General features: G+C 44.0%; 2 long non-coding RNA genes across 2 annotated transcripts in view; both read right to left on the bottom strand.

Annotated features, from left to right (window-relative positions):
* Positions 1-19,262, bottom strand: part of LOC136384679 (uncharacterized) — a 708,322-nt gene that overhangs the window by 620,254 nt on the left and 68,806 nt on the right. The window lies entirely within an intron of this gene.
* Positions 1-19,262, bottom strand: part of LOC136384677 (uncharacterized) — a 64,171-nt gene that overhangs the window by 30,374 nt on the left and 14,535 nt on the right. The window contains exon 2 of the long non-coding RNA XR_010747636.1: positions 13,989-14,065. This is a non-coding gene — a long non-coding RNA (uncharacterized lncRNA). The remainder of the gene's footprint in view (positions 1-13,988; positions 14,066-19,262) is intronic.

The following is a 19,262-nucleotide window of genomic DNA, read 5'->3' as shown; positions in this document are numbered from 1 at the left end:
AACCAGAAGAATGACTAGAGCAACCGGAAAGAAAGGCAAACACATTTGATACGTAGGAAAAGACGATCTCAAATGTTAACTTAAAATGTAACACTTTGTAAAACGCACGTGCAATTCAGTATTAAGAAAATGGGGAAATCCTTTGATAAAGAAGTGGATTTTCTAGAAGTGGATTTTACTAAAGAGGGGAGGGCTGGGTTTACTCAGACAACCAAAGCCCAGGAAGGGCTTGGTGGGTGATACAACTGGATGATTGACAAGGTGCGGGAAACCGGACGGTAATTAACACCTGGAGAAATAACCATGGTGAACCACTGTAGACCGAGGTAGATTTTTGTTTGTTTTCTTTTTTTTTTTCTTTTTCTCTTTCTAGCTTTCCAGTGAGGACTTTTCTTTGTCCTTCACTCTTGAGACCCCCCCATGAATGAAAACAAATGTTAAGATATTGCTGAAGAAAACAGTAACCCTTTGGAAATGTACCAAGTCCATATGATGGTATTTATTCATTGGCTGGCTGGTCACCACCTCCGTCAGCTGGTGCATGGAGGAAGCTAGAGAATGTCTTCTCATCGGCCCTTGAGATCAAAGTTTCGGTTCTTGAAAACTTAGGGCATTTAAGAGGAGGAGGCTACAATCCACTTAAAAAAAAAAATGTCTGGCTGTGTGATCCACTGGGAAGGGTTGATGTCAACCGCCCAAGACTCGAGACTGAGTTGCTGCTGTGCCACAGTGGCATAGGGTCAGCTGGAGTCTTGCCAGCCACAAAGTCACCACGGTACACTGATCCTGAGTGCTGCCATTTGTCCTTTGTCACCTTATCCACCCCAGAGCCGCCCAGCAGCTAAGACGGTTCTTGAATGTCAGACTCCTGCTCTCTGTGCTCCCTGGAAATTCATTCCGCCTGCCCTGTAATAGAGAGTCCTTTGCTTGGAGGTGGACCCACGGGAAGGGCCGGCCGGACTCAAACCTCAGGACGCACACACGCCGCATCTTTAAGAAATAGTTTACTTGCAAATCAGTAAAACTGCACCAGACAGAACAGCCATTCCTTATGCATTCCTGCAAACCCGGCAAGGTGAAAATAATGGAATAAACATCATATACTTCATTATGATATCGGTTTACACTTCCAGGGTACACAGAGAGGGGCCATTTCATCAAGCTAATTGCCTGAAAGTAAAAGAGAGGGAACTTTAGCTATTAGTCTATTATGGGGCTTTTTTCTTAATCACAAATAGGGGCCGTGTGTCCCTGGAGGGATTGTGTATTCTAATTTACAATTGAACTACGGATCAGGGCAATCAATCTTGGGCGGCACTTTTACAGTGTAATTGCGGCAACATAACAGATAGAGAGAGAGAGAGAGTCAGAGAGAGAGAGAGAGAGAGAGAGAAGAAGAAGAAGAAGAAGAAGAAGAAGAAGAAGTAGAAGAAGAAGAAGAAGAAGAAGAAGAAGGCGTCAGCCGAGGCTGAGCTACAGTTTGAGCTGGAAATATTTCTAGGCTCAAGTTCAAGGTGGGAGGGAGAACAGAAATGCCACAAACATGAATATGCAATAAGGGCTCATTAGCGGCCCAGTGTTGCCATGACGAATAGCATTATCCCCAGCCAGTGCTGCCTAAACATGAATTTTATAACGACCCATTTATCATGACTTGTCATGGGCTTCTGTACTGTACTTTCCTGAGGCTCACACACCTTTCCCCATTATGACGCTGGGAATCTTTCCTCTTATTATTACGGTTCCCTTTTGTATTGATTTTCGGATCGTCCAAGCAAGTGTCCCCACAGATCAACATGCTAATGAGCGATGCGTGACTTTGGAAAGTTAAAGAACAAAAACTTGATTATTCATTCCATCTTCTTTATAACTCCTATAATTCAGGGGGAAAAAAAAGTCAGACTAAGCTCTTAAAGACATTTCTGAATGTCTTTAAAATCTGACACTGCAGATTATTTTTTTTAGTTTAAAGTTAAACTAGGTTGTCTTTCTTTTCATTCATCTTATTCCATATCTTAAGAATCTTTCTATATCTTAAAAATGGAATGCCAGACGTTTTGAGGTTTTTTTGGGTTTTTTTTCTTCTCAAAAATCTTGGAGCTGTGTCAGAAAAAAAAAAAGAGTATAAAAATGAAAATGCTGGAATGATTTTTGATGTTAGCATTTAACAAGTGCATGAGTGATTTTTCTTACGACATGAGGAGGAAGGTTGGTCTGTTCTTTGACAGTGACTTCCCAAGGTGTACATTCTACTGACAGCAAAATGGGTGATGGGCATACCACGCAACCAATAGTTCAAATGCCACAGAGATGTTCACCTGACACCTGCATCCTCGTATTGATCAATGTCACCCCATTGAATTTCTAAATAAACAAACAAGCAAAAACCATGAAAGCAATCTCCCTTGATAGAAACCACAACATCTGTTTCCATATTTAGGAGCCACAGAATTACTGTATGTGAAGACTTGGGTCTTTACCACTGGCCAGGAGAGTGTGTGAGTTCATCAAAGCTAAGTCTAGCCTTGGCCGGTTGGCTCAGCGGTAGAGCGTCGGCCTAGTGTGCGGAGGACCCGGGTTCGATTCCCGGCCAGGGCACACAGGAGAAGCGCCCATTTGCTTCTCCAACCCTCCGCCGCACCTTCCTCTCTGTCTCTCTCTTCCCCTCCCGCAGCCAAGGCTCCATTGGAGCAAAGATGGCCCGGGTGCTGGGGATGGCTCTGTGGCCTCTGCCTCAGGCGCTAGAGTGGCTCTGGTCGCAACATGGCGACGCCCAGGATGGGCAGAGCATCGCCCCCTGGTGGGCAGAGCGTCGTCCCATGGTGGGTGTGCCGGGTGGATCCTGGTTGGGCGCATGTGGGAGTCTGTCTGACTGTCTCTCCCTGTTTCCAGCTTCAGAAAAATGCAAAAAAAAAAAGCTAAGTCTACCAGTTGGCCAAAATGATGGGGCTAAATGGTCAAAAGTGCTTTATTGTAATAAAGACCCATCAATGGGCTCTATGATTAGTCTATTTAGTTACCGTAAAGAGAGCAGCCTAAGATGATTTCTCCATTCGGGGAGGCAAAGCGTAGAAGAGCATAGGAGTACAAGGGAGTGGTGGAGTCTGAAATTGTTTTGCACACCCAGTGATTATAGTCACTCCCATATCTAACTTGTAAATGGTATGTGGCCAGATCCTTTTTGAGTGTGATCATCTCTGTTGCGCCCCTGGATTCCACATGAGCACTAAGGATACTTTCACATGAATAGTTACATGTTAATTATGAATAAAATGAACGGTATTGTATCTTTTAATGATGGTTTTTATATATTTGCAGCCTTTCGCCATTCCAAAGGTTTCTTTTCATCAGATTGTCAGGTTGACTGGTGGCAGGAACATTAGTCCCATTTTAAAGAAGCAAACACTGAGGCTCAGAACTTAAGTGATTAGCTCAAGGTCACACAGTTAGAAAACAGAAGTGCTGGCACCCAATATCTAGTCTTGAAATCCTCAGGTCAGTGGCTCTATGTAACCCAAAGTCATCAGAGCGGAAACTATTCCATAAAGGTGAAGTCATCTCTTGTGGCATTTAGTAACGAGTGAAGAAGCTGGGCAAAGACCCTTTTGGAAAGATGGCCCTGCTCTGGCCAGACAGCTCTGTTGGTTAGAGCATCGTCCCCTAGTGCGGAGGTTGCTGGTTCGATTCCCAGTCAGGGCATGTACAGAAACAGATCAGTGTTCCTGTCTCTGTCTTGCTTTCTCCCTGTTTAAAAAAAAAAAAGATGGCCCTCATTGACACTCGAGAGCCTGTTATTCTTCAAAACTACTTACTGGACTTGAAATCAACACAGGCATGTCAGTTAAAATTAACTTGCCATTTCAACCCTACGTTGAATTATTTTTCGTTGTTTACAAACGCTGATAGGATGTGTTTACAATGTAAGAATGTGGGCACCATTTTGGCTGGTGCTTTTTTTTTTCTTTCTTTTAGATTTTATTTATTGATTTTAGAGAGGAGAGGGAAGGAGGGAGGGAGAGGGAGAGGGAGATGGGGAGGAGAGAGAGAAAGCTTGCCTGGTATTCTTGTGTTATGAGTCCACTGTGCATTATATTTTTTGTTTCTAAAAAAATATCAATTTGTCCCTCCCTGCATGAATTAAACAGGGAGTTTTAGAGATAATTTGGTGAAGAAGGGATTCAACTATTGGAAAATGACATTAAAGAACATTGCGATTATGACTGAACAGATTAAGACTGTGTTTATATGACACCAAACATCTGGAAGAAAATGGAAAAAATTAGTAAAAATCCTTGATGTTTTGTTTACTTGACACCATACATCTGGATCTTTGGAAACATCTGGAGTTTTGACTGTTTTTCTTCCAGGTTTTAGCTGGGTATTTGGCATCATGTACAGATAGGTAAAAAGTTAGAGAAAAGAAAATAAGATAAAATAAAATAAACCTTTAATAGCATTGTGATTGAATTAGATAAAATTATTGGATCTAATTAATCTACAAATATTAACTAATTATTCTAGTGAACGTAATATTTAATGAATGCATTTCTTCAGCAGGCAGATGCGTACAGAAATAGAATGAGGTGATTTTAGAATAAAACTGGGCTTCAAGCATATTTAAATCTTGGTCATAGTTGACTGACAGCAATTTCCTTGGGCAAAAAATATTTTCAGGTCTTCCGACAACCATATTCTCTCCTGGAGTGTAATTTTTCCTGGTGTTATGGGGAGTTCCGTTAACTCTGAATGTGTTTTGACAATAGTAAAATTTTGTAAATACTTAGTAACATGGGAAATACATCTAATAATAGACGTTTTCTTGGCCAAGTGAATTATGCAGCCCGATAAGATCAGTGTAAACCCACTTTCTAAGCAGCCTTCCGACATGACATGCCGGAGGCCGAACCCCCCCCCCCCAAAAAAAAGAGAGCAACCAAAATAGGACTTCAAAGAGTTCATTGCAATGAAAAGCACCTTATGTGACTGATTTTTTTTTTTTTTGAGATGTCATCTCAAAAAAAAAAAAAAAAAGAAAGTTATAATCATCGAATATTTCCTCTATAGCTTAGGCTCAGTCCAATCAGTTATAATAAAAATAGCTGGCCTTTTTTTTTTCGCTATTCTCAAGTTTTTGAAATGATTAGCGCTTCCTTGAGATACCCAATTAATTGGACACACAGCCCAGATGAAAAGCCCGAACGAAACCCAGGAGTACACAAAAAAAAAAAAACATAAGTTTTGTTGCAATTTAAGTGCCTTCGAAAAGATCTAATTTGATTTTTTAAAAGCAATTCTGCAGATGTGAAAATTAAAGGCAGACAGAAACAAGAGAAGGTTTAATGAATGTGTAGGTGAAGAAACATTGAGAGGATTCATAGCCTTCCTCCAAAAAAAATTTTTTTTTTTTTTTAACTTAGCTGTTAGGCTGAAAAGGTTGGGTCTTGCCGAATTTTACGGGCTGCCGTTTCCTGATCGAACCGCCTTGCATTTTCCTACCCCAGTGCGTTTCTGAAGCAACTAGGAATTTTTGTCGGCCGCGTTTTGGTCTCAGTCCTTGTCCATCAGATTTTAAATTCTAATAAAGGAAAGAAGTCTCTCCGCTTGGTTTGTCTTAGCGGTTCTGTCAATGTGCCCACCCCCTCCCAACCGGGAGCAAATTGTATATACTTATTCCCACTTAAAAAGAAAAAAGAAAATGAAAAAAAAAAAAAAAAAAAAACACCCAAAAAACAAAAAAACCCTTCTCAGGGCTCTAATGACATCTTCAGTCATTAATGAGTTAATAAAAATCTCAAAGTCATCTGGGGCTCGATAAGAAGGAAGAAAGAAAAGTATTGTGCTGTAATGACCGGCTCCCTGGCTGCCCTCTGCGATGTCATGGGTCAGTCATGTTAAGAATGTGTGTGTCCAATGATCTGCTGATTTTTATCAGCTGGCCCCGGAGCAGAAACTGACAAGGGCCAGTTTGGGAGTCACCATGAATAAACAATGACTTTTTGGCTTGTTGGGGGCTGTGTAATAGAGTGAGGGGTTTATATATACTCAAACATGATGACATTAACAATCAATATAACAATTACCGGACAAGTTATTGGATGGGGCCTTCACGGGTCTTCAGCCGTCTTGCCCGCCAGTCGGCTGACAACTCCTGCTCAGAGGCCACCAGGGGGGGGGGGGACCCAGGACCCGGGCTCTGATCTACGAGGCGAGCCCTGCATCTCTGGCTGAAGTCGTCCAGACCTGGACATTCCCAATCACTTGGAAAGTTTATTAAAAATACCGATTCCTGAGTCTCCTTTCTAGAGATGCCCTCTCAGGGGTGTGGGCCAGGGCTGGGCTATCGCTTGGTGCTGGTTACAAAGGCTGCAGGTAAGTTTGCCCTGGCAGGGCAGGGAGCCGGTGTAGAGCTGTGGGACCCCAGGTTGGGAGGTTGAGCAGCAGCTCATTAGGAATGCAGATTCCCAGGTGCTGTCATTAGACCTGTTGAACCAGACGCTCTGGGAGGCGAAACTTGGAGGTCCGCTTTTTAACAGCCTCCAGGTGGGTCTGACGTGCCTCGGGGTTTGGGGACCACGGGTCCTCACAGCAAAGATCTTTGTCACAGAGTTGCAGCTCAGAGCTACCATTCATCCCCTCAGAGCCTACTCATGGGTAATCTGTTACTCGTACTAGGGAGGAGGCTGAAGTATCCAAATGATGCGCTTAAAACTCTAAACGAGGGTAGAGCCAAGCTTAGCTCCATAGTCATGGCACTCTCATGTTCACGGACACCGGCAGGCTCCCCTGAGCCATCTGGAGCCCTGAGTGGCTTTGCTTACAGAAAGGGGGGAATAAACATGGCTTTTTTCTGTATTTAAAATAAAAAAAAGAGGAACATGGCTTTGTTAGTCATCTTACAAGACAAAAGAGATGCTGCAAGAAAAATCAATGTGTGGGAGGAATTTACTTACTAATAACTTTAACTGTATTATTATTCATCTGGGCATTCAATGCCCATAGGCTCTTGCATTGATTAGTGAGGTTGACTTGAAAATACAAAAAAAAAACAAAAAAACAAACCATCCCAAACCACAGAATGTGCATGTGGCCCAATGAGGAGAGGACACGTGCATGGCCCAGGGCTGGCATGTCACAGGAAGAGGGATGGCCAAGTCCTTCTTCCACTGCAGTGAGAGACTTCTCTTATCTGGCCGAGAATCTTACCAAGGGGACAGCCCAGAGCTTGCCAGAGTTTCAAAAGAGGCGGACGAGTCAGCCAGATGTGCAGTAGGTGTGAATCCGTGTTCCTCAGAATAAGTGTCAAAGGACAATTCCAAGGTTCTAAGCCTCTGTCATAATGAAAGAAGTATCTGGGTCAAGTGAGAAACTCTAGGTTAAACGGAGTGAAATCAGGTGGTTTGAAGCAATGGCTTCTCACGCAAGACTATCCACCAGGAGAAGGTTGTCCATTTCATCAGTAAAACCCTTTTATAAAGAATCATCTACCTTGTAGCCCTGGCCGGGTTGCTCAGTGGGTAGCACGCTGTCCTGGCATGCCGAGGCCACAGGTTTGTTCCCTGGTCAGGTTACATACCGGAAACAACCAATGAGTACACAACTAAGCGGAACAAGGAGTTGATGCTTCTCTCTCTCTCTCTCTCTCTCTCTCCCTTTCCTCTCCCCTCCCCCCCTCAAATCAATGGAAAACAATTAAAAAATAATGAAAGAGTAATCGTGTAGAATTAAGGTTCTGAGGCATTCAAACCTTTTCAGATGGCACATACCAGCGGGGAAAAGCTAGATATTCTGTGTGTTGTAAAATAAGGCACGTCTTTCTTTGTTATAATTTATGAAATGCTCTGTGTCTGGCGTCAACATTCATTACGCGGTGGCTTGAAGCCATCAAGAAGGTTCGTGTAACAGCACCAAAGAGTTAAATAAGTTGTCCAGCTGTTGATGGTCTGGTTAAATCATCCCTGAATGGTTGGCACAACTCCCAGAACAGGTATTCATTAAAAAAAAAAAAAAAAAAAACCAAACCAAACAAACAAACAAAAACCTACTACCCTGTATGGCACTAGTGAGATTACATTGTATTTTCACAAACGAGAGATCATTCCATGGCGTCCTGCGCCCGCACCCAGAAACTTCCTACAGAAACAGAAGTGCACCCAGGCTGAGGGTGGAACTGCATCTGCCCCCCGCTCCCCCGCTCCCCGTGAGGACAAGACTGTCCTGGTCATGGGCACCTCGCCAGGTTCCACAGGGCAGGGGCTGTGGCATCACCCTGGCTCCCACACTGGCGATTCCTGAAGGGGACAGGAGGTTGGGGAGGGGGGGTGCCACGGAGGTCTGGCCCGTGGGGTCTCAGGCACACTTCTCTTCAAGTGTCTGCCATAGCTGCGTGTTCACGCCAAATGTTACTTCTTGCTGGGGACATGATGTCTTATAAATGTTCTGAGAGAAGATCATTTTTCCTGTAGCAGGGAAGGCACTTTTAAAGCCATGTTAAGAAAGGGATTAGTTTCCCCAGGAACATCTGTAGGTCACATGTTTGCCTATAAATCGCTTCTTTGCTAAGATCCCCCACTCCCCACCCCCCACCCCTGCCCCCCCAGTCGTTGCTCAAGGCCTGGAAGGAATTCTTACATGGAAGAGAGAAGAGATCTTAGCTGAAAGACGGGCCGAGAATAAAAATAAACAAACAGAAACTTCCTAAAAATAAAACAATCCCACCCCCACCACCCCCCCATGCTAATGCTTGTCATCATTTTTCTACAATGGTCCCGCAAGTCTGCCCAAGATTCAGAATGCATCAGGAGAGGTCTCCAGACTAAAAATATGACGGCAGACCCCGACTTTGGGAGGTCTCAAAGCCCTTTTTTTCTCGTCTCCTCTGTCAATATGTCCCCACTGACATCGCGTGTGCTTTGGAGACACAAGACGAGGGCAGGAGGGGACTCCACGCCCTCCGGAAGGGCCAGGCCAGTCGAGTTCCCTGTGGTCTTCCCACCACTCATCTGGCTGGTGATGGAGTTGAATATTTCTCCCCTTTCTAGACTCCGAAATGTTTCTAATTAAAATAGCTTACTCAAGGTCACTGGAGGCATATGGTCCTGCTCAAAACTTTAAACAAAACATTAGTTTTTACAACCTTTTGTAATTTGGTATTGTATACAACATGGTTCTATGCAGCATTTCTGTAATCTTTTCAGTGGGTGACAGAAATATGAGAAGCGAATTTATAAGCCATTTAGTGAAGCATTTAATCAATTTCATGCATAGGAAATAACTCCGATGGTTTTGCTTTATCAATCTTTCTCTCCTGGAGAGAACTCCAGTCAACGCCATCTCCAAACAGCGGCTGAGGGTGGGGGTGGGGGAGGTGGAGATGGTGGGGGTGGGGGGGGAGCGTGTGAGAGCCTGCACTTGACAGGTCAGGGATTTTGACATCCGCCCCTGACGGGGACACCAGCATCCCTGAGCCTTCTGGAGGCTGTTAATGTATTTCAGAAAGAAAAGGCTCGGACTTTAGTGTTTGGAGGAAGTTTCCAAGGCCGTTTCTACTGCAAAGTTATTCATTAAACACCCTTTTCCCAGCTGACCCTCACGTGCTCGGCTAGCCAGACTATATCCAACCGCAGACTCACAAGACGACATAGATATTTTTAAAACCCCGTAGCCAGGGGTTTACTTACTTTGGAAACGCACGAAACATACGACAGCTTACATGAAAACTTACTTATGAATCAAGGAGTCGCAGCAGTATGACCCAAATGATTAAAAGTCCACCAAAGTGACCCGTTCCACGTAAGATGTATGTGAGCGAGCTTTTTTCAGACTCTCTGACCTGTCACCTATGGTCAGTGTTTTCCAGGCTCTTTGGAATTGCTTAAAAGATTTGGAATTGCTGGACTACATGGTGGGTTAATGTTTTCTTTTCTGTCATGTGCGCTGGAGTTCCTCTTGTAACACAGCACCCCAAGCGCCGTCAAGGTCATAACTGAAAAAGTCTGAAGGGGACAAAAGAGGACCTTACTCGAATCACCATCTGCTACATTATCTTTTTTTTTTCTTTCTTTTTTTTCTTTTTGTATTTTTCTGAAGCTAGAAACGGGGAGAGACAGTCAGACAGACTCCCGCATGCGCCCGACCGGGATCCACCCGGCACGCCCACCAGGGGGCGATGCTCTGCCCACCAGGGGGCGATGCTCTGCCCACCAGGGGGCGATGCTCTGCCCCTCCGGGGCGTCGCTCTGCCACGACCAGAGCCACTCCAGCGCCTGGGGCAGAGGCCAAGGAGCCATCCCCAGCGCCCGGGCCATCTTTGCTCCAATGGAGCCTTGGCTGCAGGAGGGGAAGAGAGAGACAGAGAGGAAGGAGAGGGGGAGGGTGGAGAAGCAGATGGGCGCCTCTCCTGTGTGCCCTGGCCGGGAATCAAACCCAGGACTTCTGCACGCCAGGCTGACGCTCTACCACTGAGCCAATCGGCCAGGGCCTCTGCTACACTCTATTAAAATTACATTAGTGCTAACTTGTCTTCTAATATTGGACCTGATACCAAGGCCCTGTAGACATAGTCTCCAATTTATAGAAATTAATTTGCTTTCACTTATTTCCGAACCTAGAAAAAAGTTATTTCCGGGAATCAATTCCAATCGAGATGATCAATTTTTTTTTTTTTTTTTTTAAATCAAGGATTTCATCTCAGGCAGAAAGGATGTTTCATGCTTCCTGTTATTTTACTTTATTTGTTATTGCGTTTATAGGGGTGGCACTGGTTAACATAATTGTCCAGGTGTCAGTGACCCAGTGCTACAGCACCTCTCTGTGTACTTTCTGTACCGTCACACTTCCTTTTAAGTAATGATGTGCGAAGCGGTGTTCTTGCCTGGGCAATACAGTGAGACGCCATTTTGTATTTATTCTTCCGCCTTTTTAAGCTGCAGGGAGTGCACAGTTATAATGAGCAAAACTGCCTGGCAGTCCTGCAGAAAATTGGTAGCTCTAATTGAGGTTAGCCAATGGGAGGTCTGTCTATCTATCATCTATCTATCTATCTATCTATCTATCTATCTATCTATCTATCTATCTATCATCTATCCATCCATCCATCCATCCATCCATCCATCCATCTGCCTATATCTACCTACCTACCTATCTATATCAACCATTAACTCCTGGATGAACCAATGCCTCTCTGACTTAAAAAAAAAATATTTTAGAGGAAAGCTGTCTTTGATACAAGACACGATCTTTGAAAAAGCCATTCCTTAGGACCAAGGGAATTTAAAACTTTTGACTACATGTTACAACCCACTAGAAATGACCATGCACTTCCCCTCCTTGTGAATACAGAAGCGTTAGAAGATAAGGCTGACGTCCTCCCGGCCACCCCCACTGTCCTTCCACCTTCCTTGCTATGACCCACGTTAGCACAGGTGAGCATCTTTTTTCTATCTGAACAAACCTTTACCCTGTGTGTCCCATTAAACGTATAATTGTGCATTTGCTATTTTCACTCATCAGTGTGCGGAGGGAGGGCTCGCCTTGTTTGTAGAGAAAGATGCACATCCTTCTTTCTAACTACTTCAAGAATTTCACACTAGACGGGTGTACCAGTGCTCGCCGAGTTATTTTCAAGAAGAATTAAGACTTTCTTATGCACCCAAATATTTCTCATACATTCGTATGCCCAAGAGTCATACTACTCGTTCGTACACAATGAGTATTTTTCTAGTATGGGTCTTCAAGGGAAATTGCTGGGTATGCACATTTTATGTTTTAATAGTTACTGCCAAATTAGCTTGCAATGTGAAGTGAAAGTCTTACCAGAATTTTTTTTTAATCTATTGAGTTGCCACAGTTTGCCACACCATACAGGTTTCAAGTGTACAGCTCAATATAACACCGTCTACACACCATGTCACACCCTCCCACTGCCGCAAGCAAATCCTCTCTCCTCCCCTTTGCCTTCCTCCCCCTACCTCCTACCAGAATTTCTTGTTTTTTTATTTTTAATTCTTTTATTTTTTATCAAGTGAGAGGCAGGGAGGCAGACAGACTTGTACATGAACCCCAACCGGGATCCACCCGGCAAGGCCCTTGTGGGTCAATGCTCTGCCCATCTGGGGATGCTGCTCTGTTGCTCGGCAATCGAGCTATTTTTATCATCTGAGGTGAGGCTGTGCAGCCATCCTCAATGTCCAGGGCCAACTTCCTCAAACATGTCGAGCCATGGCTGTGGGAGGAGAAGAAAAAGAGAGAGAGAGAGATGGAGAGAGAGATAAAGGGAGAGAGAGAGAGAGAGAGAAAAGTGGGAGGGATGGAGAAGCAGATAGTCACTTCTCCTGTGTGCTCTGATCAGGATTTGAACCCGGAACTTCCATGTGCCAGGCTTATACTTTACTGCTGAGCCAACTGGCCAGGGCTCCTTTCAGAATTTCTGACACAACTTTCCTCAACACGACTCAAAACTACACACCACTCCACCACTCTTATTCTTTGTCACAAACTTTGCCTTGTTTTTTTTCTCTAGGAAGATAGAGACCATCCAAAGTGCCTTTCCCAAAGAAGGAAAACTCATTATTTGCAGGTGACATGATACTGCATACAGAAAACCTTAAAGATTCCACCAGAAAACTACTAGAACTGGTAAATGAATTTAGTAAAGTAGCAGGATACATAGTTAATATTCAGACATTAGTTACACCAATAATGAACCAGCAGAAAGTCAAACTAAAAAACACCTAATTTACAATTGAATAAAAAAATAGAAAATATCTATCATATATTTAACCAAGGTGGTAAATGACCTGTGTTGGAAAAATTATAAGCCACTGAAGAAAGAAATTGAAAATGATATAAATAAATGGAAGCATATACTATGCTCATGGGCAGGAAGAATTAACATAATTAAAATGTCCTCTCTATCCATAGCAATCTATAGATTCAAAGCAGTTCCTGTCAAAATACCAATGATGTTTTTCACAAAATTAGAACAAATAATCCAACAGTTTTATATGGAACCACAAAATACCTCAAATAGCCACCGCAATCTTGAGAAAGAAGAACAAAGTTGGAGATATCACATTACCTGATATCAAACTATACTACAAGGCTATAGTCATCAGAACAGCATGGTACTTGTTTAAAAATATACAAATAAGTCAATGGAATGGAATAATAGATTGCCCAGAAATAAACCCACACATATATGGTCAATTATTATTTGACAAAAGAGACAAGGACATACTACAATAGGGTAAAGATAATCTATTCAATAAATGGTCTTGTGAAAATTATACAGATACATGTAAAAAAGTAAGCTAGACCACCTTCTTACACCATATACAAGAATAGACTCAAAATGGATTAAAGACTTAAGTGTAAGACTCACAACAGTAAGACACCTAGAAGAAAACATAGGCAGTAGGATCTCTGACATTTCTCATAGCTGTATTTTTTCTGATACATCTCCTTGGGCAAGGGAAACAAACAAATAAAATATAAACAGATGGGGCTACATCACACTAAAAAGTTTTTGCACAGCAAAGGAATCCATCAACAAAGTGAAAACACCTACATAATGGGCCAGCTTTTTCCTTTCCTTTAAGAATACCTGTCAAATGTTGGAATTTCCTTTCCTTTAAGAATACCTCTCAAAAGTTGTTTTGAGAATTTATTCCTAATAATGAGTAATTGGAAGCCAATTATGTGTCTTAAGAGTAGACTGTCTGCATACACATAGCATGGCAATATTGCACTATTATGTGGGCATTAAAATGTAATGATGTCTGTAGCAATATTAAACAACTGTTTATGATAGACAGATAAGGAAAGCAAAAAGGTGAAATCATCTGTAAACTTAATCTTATATGTGTACGGAACATGAACTTGTCAGGACGGTAGACTTGCGGGTAATTTTATTTCCTTTAAATTTCTTTGACTGTTACAATAATGAAATGGAGATTATAATGCAAGGGGTCCACTAGCTGGATTGCTCCTACCTGGGCAGTGAGAGTTGGACTGGTGGAGTGACATTCCTCCTTCCTTCATCCCAAGATGCCAGCGGGAGGGGTTTCCCCTAAATGAGAAAGAGCACACATTGTATTTACAAACAGGGAGACTTGGTCCTGGCTGGTTGGCTCAGTGGTAGAGCATCGGCCTGGTGTGTGGATGCCCTGGGTTCAATTCCTGGTCAGGGCACACAGGAGAAGCACCCATCTGCTTCTCCACCCCTCCCCCTCTCGCTTCTATCTCTCTCTTCCCCTTCTGTAGCCATGGCTCGATTGGAGCGAGTTGGCCCCGGGTGCTGAGGATGACTCCATGGCCTCTGCCTCAGGCACTAAGAAGAGCTCAGTTGCTGATCAATGGAGCAATGCCACACATGGGCTGAGCATCACCCCCTAGTAGGCTTGCCAGGTGGGTCCCGGTGGAGGTGCATGCAGGAGTCTGTTTCTGCCTCCCCTCCTCTCACTGAATTAAAAAAAATACACCCCCCCAAAAAAAAAAAACCAGGGAGACACCACCAGGATTCCCCTCAAGGAGCCTGGTTTAAACAAACACTGGTTTGAGGCTTCAGCACAAGGCAGAACTCCTTGCACTTGCCCAGTTCCTGGGAACACACCTGATTCTCCTGACCTCCAGTGGGTCAAGTACCTTCTGTGGGGCAAAGGAAACTAGCCGATGGGCTGGCCAAGGTGTTTGGACAAAATTCCTGGACATTTAGAGGCGTGCAAACTGGTGATTTACTTTCCAAGGGATTTTTAAGGTGCATTTTGGAGAGGCTCTGAGACACGCGATGGTCCATGAATCCCACGTTGAGTTTCAATGAAATTTAACTGGATGTTCTGTGATCCTTTGTCAGAGGGAGGTCAAAATCCAGGACAATCTGTCAGAGGGAGGTCAAAATCCAGGACGATCTGTCAGAGGGTGGTCAAAATCCAGGACAATCTGTCAGAGGGAGGTCAAAATCCAGGACGGTCGGCTGGGAGGGAAGTTGGGGATGGAAGCAGAGCTTCCTTACATGCCTCATGGGGTCAGTAAGAACGGTCTATGTCATGCTTACCTTTTTTTTTGAGAGAGAGAGAGAGAGAGAGAGAGAGAGAGAAGAAGGGAGAGAGAGAGAGAAGCATCCACAATTCGTTGTTCCATTTAGTTGTGCCACTGATTGCTGACCGAGGCTTCAACTGGTGACCTGGGAGTGAAGCCGGTGACCCTGGGATTGGTGACCCCAAGCTCCTCCATGTGACAACCTCAGTGCTCTGGGATGTTGCTGTATCCACTGCGCTACCGGGCAGGGCTGTTTCTTTGTTTTGTTGTTGTTGTTAATGAGTATATGAATATACAGCAGGAGAGGGAAGCTGTATGTAGACCAGGGTCCTTCAAACCGTTCCGAAATCACCTGGGGGCTGTTCTGATTTAGTGTGCTCGCCTGGGTGGGATGAGATTCCTCACCGCCCAGGGGCTTCCGGGTGATGCTGCTGGAACAACACTTTGAGTCCCAAGGTTTGAGACGATGAGCTCCAAATATGGCTCGTTCCAAACCCAGGTTCCCACGCTCCGTGTCTGCAGTCTGTGATTCGGTTGGAAAGCACAAGACTGTGTTGTCGGGCTTCCTAGGCAATGCTATTGTGCAACCCTGTAAGCGTGTGACACCACCGAAGCAGTCACGGCGTCACTCGAGGTTTGACTGCAGCACGGATAGATGTCCTTGGACCTGCGTGGGCCTTTATTCAGTCCTAGGTGATACGATTACCTCCAGCTCGTTCGCTGCGTCGGATTCTACTCCATCTTCTGTTCTCACAGGGCTGAGCTTCTGTGCCCGGGCCCAGCCTCGGACTCTGGGTCCTCGGTGACTTCCTTTTGAACTGAACTGAGCCTCGCTCCGTGTCCTGGCACTAACTTCACGACCCGTGTCAGTACTTTTCAACCGCAGGTCTCCACAGACCAGTGCCGGCCTGCCAGAAAATCTTTGCCGGTCTCCCCCAAAAGTGAAGCACCCTGAAGCAGTGTGAAGGTGACAGAGTGTCTGACCTTTGAGTCTATAATCTCTATACAACATCAGGGTGGCTCACTCTTCAGCCCACCGGCCGGAGAAAACACTGCTCTAGGTGGTCAACGGATATAAGATCTTCTCTAGCAACTCCGATGAGGATCAAATAGGAAAGAGCCTGAAACAGTGTCCAGACCCTGGAAACCTAGGTTTGAGGCTGTTCTCTGTCCTCTGATGTGACCTCTGACAGGTCACCGGAGGTCTCTGACCCCCTCCCTTTTCAGAAATAGCCAAAAGGTTTTAAAACTTAGGAAATGCTACATCAACTTGGAAGAGTTTTATTATCCCTGGTAGAAAAATACATTTTTTTTTTTAAATTGGGCCAAATTCACATGTAATATTAACAGGCAGAGTTTAACTAAGATGTTGTTACATTTTACATGAAGTCTCCCCATTCGCAGGCATTTCTTAGGAATATCGGAGAGAGTGGCCTGCTAAGTATTGCTCACTGGTACTGCTTTCCACCTGATACGTGTCCTAAATTTCCATGGCTCTAGTTGGGGACCGTATTTGCCCAGCTATAGGTGCCACCTAGGAAGGTGACAATGATGCCCTTCCATGTTGGGCACATGGTGACCCCAGAGAACCACCAGCCCTCAGCATTTGGGCCTCGCTAGGTTAGAGTTTTGAAGATCTGCTTGGCATTGGCCAGAGACAGAAGCCGATGACTTCATGTTGATTTTGCCTGTTGCCCCAGAGTCACCTTTTCCCTCTGGGCTGTGACATCAGCATTCCTGTGACACTTATCTCGTCTGTCCCATTCTTTGCCTGAACTTTCTTTCAATAGTGAAGTTTACAGACGAGATCCAGGCAATGATTTTTTTTTTCTATTTTTTTTAGGGTTGCTCTGCCAAACTGAAGACTTCTAGTGAAAAAAGTCCAGTTAATTACATTTAAGTAGATTAAGGGCCAAATTAATAGGCTACTGAGCCAGGAAAAGGATGAGTTGGAAATAGTAAAAACATGCAAGAGATGGTGGGTTAAGAATAGGTTTCTGGTGGCCTGAGATAATTTTTTTTTCTTCTTTTTCAAGTGAGAGGAGGAGAGATAGAGAGACAGACTCCTGCATTTGCTCTGACTGGGATCCACTCAGGGACCCCCATCTGGGGCCAATGCTCTGCCCATCTGGGACCATCCTTGCAATAGAGCTATTTTTAGCACCTGAGGCAGAGACTCCACGGAGCCATTCTCAGAACCCAGGGCCATTGTGCTCAAACCAATTGAGCCATGACTACGGGAGATGAAGAGAGAGAGAGAGAGAGAAGGGAAAGGAGTGGAGAAGCAGATAGTCACTTCTCCTGTGCGCTCTGACTGGGAATTGAACCTGGGACTTCCACATGCCAGGCTGATGCTCTACCACTGAGCCAACCAGCCAGAGCTGGCCTGAGATCTTATTTGGGTTTTCCCATCATCTCACTGGGTGACCTTAGGTATGTTAACTCACCTCTCTGAATAATAGCTTCTCTCTCTCTATGCAAAGATGATTAAAGGAGGCAATCAATTCTGTTTGAATCTCTCCTGGTAGGAGCAGAGATCTTTGCTGTGTTCCCCAGCATACTTCAGATACCCATGAAAGTTCCCTGACTATAGTTAGTTAATAGCTCAGTTAATAGTTGTTGAAGGAACAGCTTCTTTCCAGAGGGACAGAAAATGTGTGTCTTTAAGTTTCCTGAAAATGTTTCTCTACATTCTTTGACAACATGCCTTCAGAGGGATGGTCTGTTCTATTGGTGCTTTGACAGTTCACTGGCCCAGGCTTTTGTGTACCATCCCAGACAAAAACTGGTGGCACAGTTAAAAGTCTGAACATCTGTGGATTTTCCTTCTTTTTTTCATTAAGTGAGAGGCAGAAAGTCAAAGAGACAGACTCCTGCATGTGTCCCAACTGGGATCCACCCGGCGAGGTCCCTATGGGGCAATGCTCTGCCCATCTGGGGCCACTGCTCTGTTACTTGGGCCAACAAGCTATTTTAGCACTGGAGGCAAGGCCATGGAGCCATTCTCAGCATCTGGAGCCAACTTGCTTGAACCATTTGAGCCATGGCTGTGGGAGGAGAAGAGAGAAAAAGAGAGAGAAGGGGGAGGGGGAGGGGTGGAGAAGTAGATGGTTGCTTCTTCTGTGTGCCCTGACCAGGGATTGAAACCGGGACTTCCACACGCCAGGCCGATGCTCCACCACGGAGCCAACAGGCCAGGGCCTCTGTGGATTTTCATATCATCTAAAGCATTTACTGACTTGAATGAGATAGATGCAACGATTTGAAGCTTTAACCAAGTTTAATGTTTTTATTTTTAATTTTACTCTTTCTAAAACAAGATGTTTTTTAGATGTGATGTACACATCGAAGAGAAGAGGGCTATTCCCAATATTATCTTTAAGACATAAATAGCAAACAATGCCAGTAATCAAAATTTACTACGATTGTAATAGATGCTGGCAGAATGTCTGTAGTATGGACGATGCTAATATCTCGCAGACTTCCAAGAATAGAGGTGAGGATTGCTAGTTTGGCTTTGTTAAATGGAAAAAAAATAATAAATCCACTACTGTATTTGTAGTTTTTATTACATTCGGGAGATTAATTCTCATAAATAAAATTGCTTAGACCGACTTCCAATCAGAAAGTTGAAATGATCTGTGGCAATGTTACCACTGAAAACTTGTGTATACTCTGAAAATATTTCAATAATTAATGCATGCTCCATCTAGAGTAATTGACAGGAGGTCATAAACCTAATGGGCCAGCTGTGTTTGATTTGTACATGAAAATGTTTAAAGGGCTAGGCAGGTAATTCAACCTCCTGCAGCAAGAAAGATGGGTTCCAACATCTCTAGGTAGCAGAGCCATTTACTAGAATTTTGTTTCTTTTTTTCTTAAAGTCTTTTCCAGATTTCCCTGTGAGCTATGCATGTCTCTCTGCTTCTCATTCTAATCCAACAATCCCTTTTTAGAGTTTTGGTTGTAGGCATGGAGCCCAGCCATCCTCGACAATTACACTTGGCTCTCCCAGCCATTTCAATGACAACTTGAAAGCACGTGTCTAATTAAAACAAACAAAACAGAACAAAAAACCTGAGGCTCACTTCAGTGCGATGACTTTTTATCATTCCTTCTGCTCAATGTGGCCACTTCAAAAATTTATTTTGCATTTTCTCCTCTCTTACTGTCAGTAAACAATGGTGAGTAATAAAAGTATCAGGACCATTTAGGAGTCTTGGTAAGAT

This window comes from Saccopteryx leptura, chromosome 13 (assembly GCF_036850995.1).
Source record: "Saccopteryx leptura isolate mSacLep1 chromosome 13, mSacLep1_pri_phased_curated, whole genome shotgun sequence".
Lineage (NCBI taxonomy): Eukaryota > Metazoa > Chordata > Mammalia > Chiroptera > Emballonuridae > Saccopteryx > Saccopteryx leptura.
Note: the sequence above shows the minus strand (reverse complement) of the source record. Positions and strands in the feature narration are given on the sequence as shown.